An 8932-nucleotide genomic window follows, 5' to 3' on the forward strand; every position below is an offset into this window, starting at 1 on the left:
GTGGTGCGATCTTGTGCTGTGTGCCGGCGGTACAGTGCTTCCCACATCGAGGCAGACACCGGACTCCTTCCCCCCGAACGGACCACCAAAGCAGAGCCCTTTGAGGTTGTCGGCATTGACTTTGCCGGCCCCCTTTTTGTGAACGAGAAGGACAAGATGGTGAAAGTGTATATAGTGTTGTTTACCTGTGCCGTGACGCGTGCAGTGCATTTGGAACTCGTTACGGACATGAGCACAGGAACTTTCATCCATGCCTTTCGTCGCTTTGTGTCACGCAGGGGGTTATGCCGAGTAGTTTACTCGGACAATGCCTTGACTTTCAAACGCGCCTCTAAGGACATGGGCAATCTTTGGAAGGCCCTGCGGCACCCCGATTCCCAGAGCTACTTCTCCAACTCGGGCATTGAGTGGAAGTTTATTGCGAACGAGCGCCGTGGTGGGGAGGGTTCTATGAGAGAATGGTTCGGAGTGTAAAATTGGCCCTAAAGAAGACCATCGGCCGGCAGACCCTTGGCTTTGTCGAGCTGTCAACAGTGCTCGCCGAGGTCGAAGCAGTCATAAATTCTAGGCCCCTCACTTACACTTACGACGACCCTAACGATGGCGCCCCCCTCAGACCAGCCAGCTTTTTGGCCGGAAGACGCCTAACTACACTGCCACTGCACGAGGAAATTAAAAAAAAACATCCCCCTCGCGAGGGGCACGATCAAATGCAGAGCATTTCTGCGGGGGGGCGCACCTGCAAGTCGTATGGATTACGTATTGGTTGTTGTTGTTGTAATTGTTGTCTTCCAGCGTAGACATTGTCGATGAAGTCGATGGTGAAACGTGCCGTGAACCCCCTGCCGCGGCTATGACGCAACGTGGAGCGGCCATGACACAACGTGGCGCGGCTATGACGCAACACAATCCAACACAATCCACTTTAATCCAATCCAATCCAAATCCAAGCCAATCCAATCGAATCCAATCCAATGCCCCTCGCGAGAGAGTGTTATAGCGCCGAAATCGCCACCACGCGAACGCGTGATGCTGACGTCACGATCACGCCACAGATGTTAGCGACCGCAGCGCGCGCGAACGACATATGTGGTTTAAGCGCGAACCGACCGCGGCGAGAGAGCGAGATGCGAGCGCCCCACCTGTTCTTGGGCGCGAACCTAACGCGGCGAGAGAGGGTGTTGCGCACGTCCCCACCTGTTGTGCGCCCGAACCGAACGCGGCGAGAGAGGGCGTTGCGAGCGGAGAGAAGGCGAGGAGGACGCGGGGTAGAGGGCGCACCTCTGGCCGACGGTTGAATGAGTCAAGGATATAAGGCACGTTCGTAACCTTCCGTTCTGTGTCGGCTTTGTGGCTCAGTTGGTAGAGCACCGTGCACCTTGCGTTCCGCCCGCAGAGTCGTAGGATCGAAACCTGGCGCCGGCAAGTATTTATATAGTGTAGGGGGAGCGATGCGGACGCGGACCACGGACGCCAACGCGGGTGACATCGTGAGTTACTGAAATGCTCTGCATTTAAAATTCGTGGAAAGCTCTGCGACCTCGCTCCGACTGCTCTGGCAAAAACGAAAGCAGATCCTGCATCTGTTCTGGAATGTGTGGCAAAAAGAGTACTTGGGGCAGCTTCGTTCGGCATACGCCTCGAAGAAAACGAAAGGAGGGGTCCCTGGGGTCGGCGACGTGGTCTTAATACGGGAGGACCGCCCGCGGCTGCTGTGGAAGACCGGCATCGTGACAGCAGTGTTTCCCGGCCGAGACGGCAAAATCCGCTCTTGTGAGGTCAGGGTGCCGCAGGGAAAAACAGAAAAGCAACCGGTTCAGCTTCTGTTCCCATTGGAAACAACATAGCGTAGAATGAGCCCTGTCTCATTCCGGGGGGGAGTGCTAGAACTGTGCGCGGACCCTCCGTCCCGTCGTGGAGAGAGAGAACAGAGGGACGACAGAACGGCCGGGCGCAGAAAAGGAAAAGCCATTAAGAGGCGCCTCAGGCCGTAACGGGACACCACGACTGGAGGGAGGGGGCCGCTCGCAGAATTCGGGGAAGTGAGGGAGCGGCCCGGCTCTTGGTGACCGCGAAAGCGGAAAGCAACAGAACGACTCGGAGGGGCCCACGGACGAGCATCGTCTCGGCGACTGCTCGAATTGGCTCCAACGAGAAGTGAATAAACAGTTTAACCAACGAAATATCGAAGTGCTTTTTCTGGGTTAATTCAAAAACCTGCAACGACAGGAGAAGTATTCTCTTACAACAGTGACTGCAGGCAGCGCTGCATCACGCAAATGCCCGCACGCAGCGCCAGCGGGCGGCTGCACGAGGCGCAAACAACTGCCGCTTGCCTGTCACATGGCGGTGTGCACTTCCCATGGGTTTTCCCTTTTGTTTTTTTTTGTGACTAGGCTTCACAGTTATCACATGAGACGCTCCCTTCCGAAAGTTTCTTTCCTCCATATATAGCACCAATGTCGGCAACGTTTGTTTTGAGGCTCTGGTGGTACACCTGTCGCTAGAAAGAGATTCCAAAGGTTCACTCGAACTCAATCTCGAACTCAAATCTCCAAATGAATCGTTTTGCTTACCCTCGAGTTGCGACAATATATGATGGGATAATTGCTGTCATCCACGCTTCCGTATTCGTCAAACACGCCGTACCGGAAGTGCGCCCATTCGTGCACGAAGACGTAAGCTGAAACATGCATTACGGAGTCAGGAGCAACACTTCAATGAGCTCCGCCTATCAACACTTTGTTCTTTGAGAAAATAAAGTGTTGATAGGTGGAGAACAATATAACATGGGAACAAAAAACAATGAAACGCTGCATTCTGATACAGGGTCAGGCTTCCAGCAGTGGGCCTTTGAGGATGAACTAAGATGAGAAGAAGTTTGTCACGTTCTTCTGCGAGACATTTTATGTAACGTCGTCTGCGGTGGAATTCCCAGTTTTGTCCATTACATGTTGCTTACAAGTTATCCACTTCAAGGGAGCTCTAATTGGCTCAGTGCAGACGAGAAGCAAGTGGCACAAACTTAAAAAAGCGGGCAGCACTTTCTCCGCAGTGGTGCCAGTTAAAACCCTCGCGAGCGCACCTGTGTCGTGTCTCGAAGATGAAGTCGAAAGGGACACTTTTGCAAGGGGCACAACACCGAATTCAGATTCTCTGCGTTTCAACAGCGTAGCGCACGGTACAATTTAGGTTCGACGCAGTTCTTGCGAATGCAGTTTGAAGTTTCATTTCGCTTATGATACAATAGATTTTCTTGCCTTCCCAAAGAAGCGCTCCAAGGAGCTTGTATGCGGACGGGGCAGCCCAGTGGTCACACAAACATCAATCACCCAATCAGCTTATACCAATAGACACAAATCATTTGACAGTGCAATTGAATAACAAAACTGTGCACGAACTATGCACGAAAAAAATAAGAGCTGTAATGCATCTACATAACGACATAAAAGCGCATTCATAACTAAGCATAAGGGACAAGTGGATAACTGTAATACCATCATTTTCATGATTGTCAACCGAGAAGAGAGCACCCTCAAGAAGAACAGGCAATGCAATACACCAATGTCGCCAGTTACGTACGGACGCCGCAAACGATGTTTACTGCGTCCGGGGAAGGGCTATCGAGCGCAACGCAAGCTCTCACATGTTTCCAGCAACGGCGTTGGTCACATAACAGGTGTGGGCTACGACTTTTGTTAAAGGCGGGTACAGTGAACGGTTGTGAGTTCAGTTGTAAACACCAGGCTCATTATTTCGGCGAATACAAGTAGAAGCAAGCTGCACGTGCAAGGCCGGCTGCCACGGCTCGTGCATGCTCATGCAACGGCCAGGTTCGTCAACACATAACTCTGAACACCGCGAAGCTACTGCCCACTTTTGCCACCGATGTTTCCTCTGTCAGAGTCAGCGAAATGTTCACCGCCTGGAGTTGGCCGCGACCTATGCGTCAAAGCAAGCCGCCGCTGCCTCGCGTAGGAAAAGGTAAGCAGCAATGAGCATTGTAATACAGAAGAGAAATCAACCGTACAGAATTTCAAAACATAAGCAAAACGTTACAGTAAAACACCTGGGTACGCATGCGCTCAGTGAGGGAAAAAACGCCAAGCGTTACTCCGCCTCATATTCCGTAGCACGCAGGGAATATTGCTGGGGCGTGTGCTGGCGCGCTGTTGTTATCCCCGGCGAAGATCGCGTTGCCTACGCGCGTTTCGCCGTGCACTGGCTGTCAGGTTCCCACCGACGCTTTTAGCGGGTGTGCACAGGACCCGACTCACAAAACAGCAAAACATGGACAGAAGTCGATCGGCGTTGCTTACAGTGCACGTCCACTGCGGGGATGCATCGTTGTCGCCTTTCCGCTTCATTTCAAAGAAACCGACAGAAATGATTTATTCGGTAGCCTGCTCGCGGCATTTTGGTTAATGCTGCGGGAGCCGTAGACCCAGCAGTACGCAGAAATACGCATTACTAGCTCGACTTTCTCGCAGCGACTGCGCGTCCTCAGCCACGCACCGCAGCTGCTTAGGGCTGGCCAACATCCGATTATTGCCGGAACAGCTGTTCGGCGGCGCTGCGGTCGCACTCGGAACACCACTGCACGGAGCCTATAGGAACATTTCCATGTGGCATTACGACGGACACCGGCCGGGCGCAGGTTGTGACTTGTGGTTACAATTGCCGGCCGAGATAATTGTGTTTTGTAGTATGATCAAGATTGCTGTCAAACCGGAATGCATCCGCACTGCTAAGTCTTGCATACGTGAAAACAGGGTCAAAAACGACTGAACAAGTATGCATCACAAAACCTGGAAATATAGCAGGCAGACATTTATAGGGCCAAGCAATTTAGCCATACCACATTTTCAACATGCACGCAAAGCATTATTTGGGCACCATTCTATGATTCCTGCGTGACCCCTAGCGGTTCCCGGAAATCATATCAAGGCGGAAAGAACAGCAGACTTTCTAGGTGCACACTGGGTGTAAGGCATAATAATGCTTACGTCGTAAACCAGCACCCAAAGCTAGACACGCAATAACTTTCACATTGTTATACACACGTCAGGCTTAAAGTTAACGCTGCCGACGTTTAAGCATCCGCCTGACCAGAATGACTGGCGAAATTACCGAGTAAGGGTAAAGGAGACAAGGAGGCAAATACGCCCAGAAAACGACAGCATGTGCTGGGTATGACGTGGACGCTGGGCCGAACATTTCGCTTTGGGATCTTACGTCCTCATCTTAGAACCAAAATTACCCACTTACCCACTTACACAAGTACCCACTCCTTGATAATGTGCTCCACGTTGGTTTGTCCCACCGTTAGGACTAAAGCGTTTCCTACCTAATGTTAAGCCTAAACAAAGTGGCTGATTGGGGCTCCGAGTCACAGTAAACGGGGGGCGTAAGACACCAAGAAATAAGTGCATGATTGCGCCTACGTGCCAAGATGTAAAATGAACATAAGCGCAGGTGCTCTATTGAGCTTTTCTTGTAAACAAAAAGTCTGCTAAAATTGAAAATTAAAACTCCCAAAGCACAAGCAGTGTTAAGAAGAGAACTTCCTTTTGCACGCTAAATAATAGGCTTGTGCGAGTAATCGGGTGCTTCGAATATTCGATCGAATATAACAGTATTTGAATTCGCTCCGACTCGAATTTAAAATTTCAGATATTTCGAAGTATTCGGTGTGAACGAATATCAAACTTCTTTCGAGGTTCGGTTTCGTTAGGCAAGCCGCAGTGCCATTGACATCAGTCCTACATCATGACTACATGCGGAGCCAAGACAAGTTAAGCCACATTCAGAGCGTTGTCGTAGCCTTCTCACGCGCACACGTTCGTCAGGGTAGTCGCGTTTCATTGTTTCAAACAATGAAACGGTAACGAAACAATTTGTTTGGTTACCGTGTGACACGCGTGCAGTGTGCAGGTGCCGTATGCACTCCGCTCGTGAACTTCGGTGGCGATCAGTTGCTTCAATCAGTTAAGTGACATGGCAAATGCATCCACGGGTGCGAACCCAATACATATACCTAGTGGAATATCGATGATACGATTATGAGTGATACGAATTTCGGGATGATACGAATTTCTGATAAGTCCCAGAGAAATGGGGTTGTTTGCAATGGGAAAAATTTCGGCTCTCACGAACGGGCCTGCGCGGCCCGGTGGATGATACAAACGAGCCGGCGAGTCGCCCGACTACCGAACGAGCAAGCGACGGCGACGTACGGGCTCTTTCTCCCATCTGTGTCGCTCTTTCTTCAGGAACAGCCGGGCTGTTGTTTTCTGCTCACGAAACCACCCGCACGCTGCGTGGGGCGCGGCCGGCCGCAGCAACCAAGAAGCAGCTTCGGTCCCGAAGTGGCGCGGGGCGCGCGAGCCACCGCTTCTAACCGCTATTTAAAATGCCGCTCAAAGCTCACACGAAGTTTCTTGTGCAGTAAATGAGCTAATAGTTTGGGCGAAAACGGGGCTATAAAACGTCATTTGCGCCGCTAGTGAAAGCACCCATGAAATATCTGCCGTGGTGCTAAGCCTAAACATCTCCGGCGGAGGCATCCAGCGGTCTCGAGTCATCTGGATCACCTCGAAACTGCCGCCCCGGGGCGCACGCCTTCCCATTGGCGCAAATCATCAGGCTCCTCCCACTGCCACGCGCGTCGCGCGTCATTTTCTGACCGAGGCACAGGCAACCGCGGGCGCGGAATCGCCGACGCGTGCGTGAAAATATCGCGCGCGCAACGCTGACGCGCACGAATCGCGTGCAAAATTGCGTGCTCCTGTAGCGAGCTTGGGCACCGCGAGTGAGGAGATGAAAGTCCAGAAATTAGCGCTCGGCAACATGGATGTTAAAAAAAGCAGAAAAAAGTTATGGACTTCTCTACGCGAAAGTAAAAAAATAAATCAAGGAAAACGTTTTTAAGAACTCAATTTTTTGGTCTGTGTTGTTTCATACGAATTTCGGACGTACGAATATTTTTCGCGGTCTAACGAGATTCGTATCCTCGAGATTTTACTGTTAAAACTTTTTTATGAAGGTCCCGCCACGACCGGAAGCTCAGTGTCTCAGTTAGAAGGAGCTCAGTGACACCTGATGAGCTGTAATGAGCTGTAATGCACCTACAATACTTTCGAATTCGCTTCGAAAGTATTCGACCTCAATGACTGTTCGCTTCGAAATTTGCTTTGAACTAAAATAGTACTATTCGCACAAGCCTACTAAATAACGATAGAATACCATGGTGGAGGGCCTAATTAAAACAAAAACCTCGAAACCACAAAGCGCAAGAAATTCCAACTTGCCTGGGGGCAGCGTGGAACGTGCCGTCACGTTTCGTGTTTGGGCCAGGAATCCTGGTGTAAGATGGATAAAATGGCCAATATCGCCGCAACGGTTTGGACTTGATGTGAACGGCTCGTCGCCGTAGCCTTTCGAGGGCATATCGATGCGTACGTCGCTTTTCTGGAATATACTCTCAGGCAACTCCTCTGCGCTGGCCCTCCTGGGCCACGTGTGGGGTAGCTCGATGATCACTTCCTTGAAGTACACTCGTCCATGAGTGGCTTGGTGAAGGAACTCAGACGATGATTGGAAAAGGGCCTGCACGTTTTGGAAACATTTGAAGGCTGGAGCACAGTTTCATCCCGCGTTTTAATTTGCATTTAACCTGAGAGCAAGACAGTTTGAACTAGGAGGAGTAGGTGCATCTCAGGATGGTACAGCACTAAAACGAAACACAGGGCCTGTCTTCTCCTTCCAGGCCCCGTCATAGCACTGTTCCACCTTGATATGTGCCCGAAAGCCTTTCAGCAGCTCAAACAAAGACAGAATCGAGACAACGCCGCTCGCTTACTGGCCAATAAAGCGGGCATTGTGAACCTTCCCAGCATGCTAAAAAGCAGGCAGAGGCGATAATGAACAGCTCTGCAAGCGTCAATGACTAAAACTGTTTTCATCCGCGCTGTATAGCATGTATGAACATTGTCATGACGTCTTAGGATTCCTGTCTTTCTTTGAAGTTACACCTATCAATTGACCGTTGCAACGGATTTCCAATTCTTCACTCAATTTTATGGGGTTTTGTGGACTGCTGGGCGCAGTCACAGTGGCACACATCTGCACTATGAACTACCACCGAACGTTCTTAAGTTATACCAGAGTCCTTCAATGGTTTACTGGCCACGAAACTGCTCCGTAACTCAATGGGAGAGCTTCATATGCTGCGTTTGGCCGCCGCGCGGTGGCGCCACCCTCTCACTGAGGTCACTCCTCGGGGGGCGTTGCGCTGGCTCGAACGGCGGAGCCGCGGCGAGTTGTGTTTGTTTTGTGCGGGAAAAAAATGTAACGTGCATCTCGCGCTCTTGTGATGTGACTTAAGTAGTGCAACGACGATGCCTAACATGTGTTGCGTCCCGGGATGTCGTTCTTTGTACAACGATACCACAGAAAATGTTTCCTTGTTCTGTTGACCGAGCGACGTGGAGCTGCGAGAGAATTTCTCCATTCGGGAGATTTCAGCTTCGATTATAAGTGTGTGACAGTGCGTGGAAATGCACTGTGTGTGAGAATGGAAGAAGCAATGTACCCTTTTGAGAGCATCGTGGACCTATAATTGTACAAGGCTAACTTAAAGCCGGATTTTTGTCATATCAGTCAGGTTGTAGCGGTGCTTCATTAGCTGTTTGCAAACTTGTATTGCCTTGCGCTCAGGCTCGCGTGTAAAAAAGCTTTGGGAAGTCCTTGTGCTTTTACTTTTCATATATCCGCGAATTATCCCTTAGAGTTCGTCTTGTTTGTTTTGTAACCGCGCGTGGCCGATTCCGGTTTCTTATCTGGCGTTTCAACCGGAGCGCCCATTTGCTCTTTTTGTCGTACGTCCCATCGGGCAATATTGTTTGATATGGAAAGGGTGCCACCTTGTCGC

This window comes from Haemaphysalis longicornis, unplaced genomic scaffold (assembly GCF_048455015.1).
Source record: "Haemaphysalis longicornis isolate Haplotype H1 unplaced genomic scaffold, Haemaphysalis longicornis Haplotype H1 scaffold_2, whole genome shotgun sequence".
In the NCBI taxonomy this organism is placed as follows: domain Eukaryota; kingdom Metazoa; phylum Arthropoda; class Arachnida; order Ixodida; family Ixodidae; genus Haemaphysalis; species Haemaphysalis longicornis.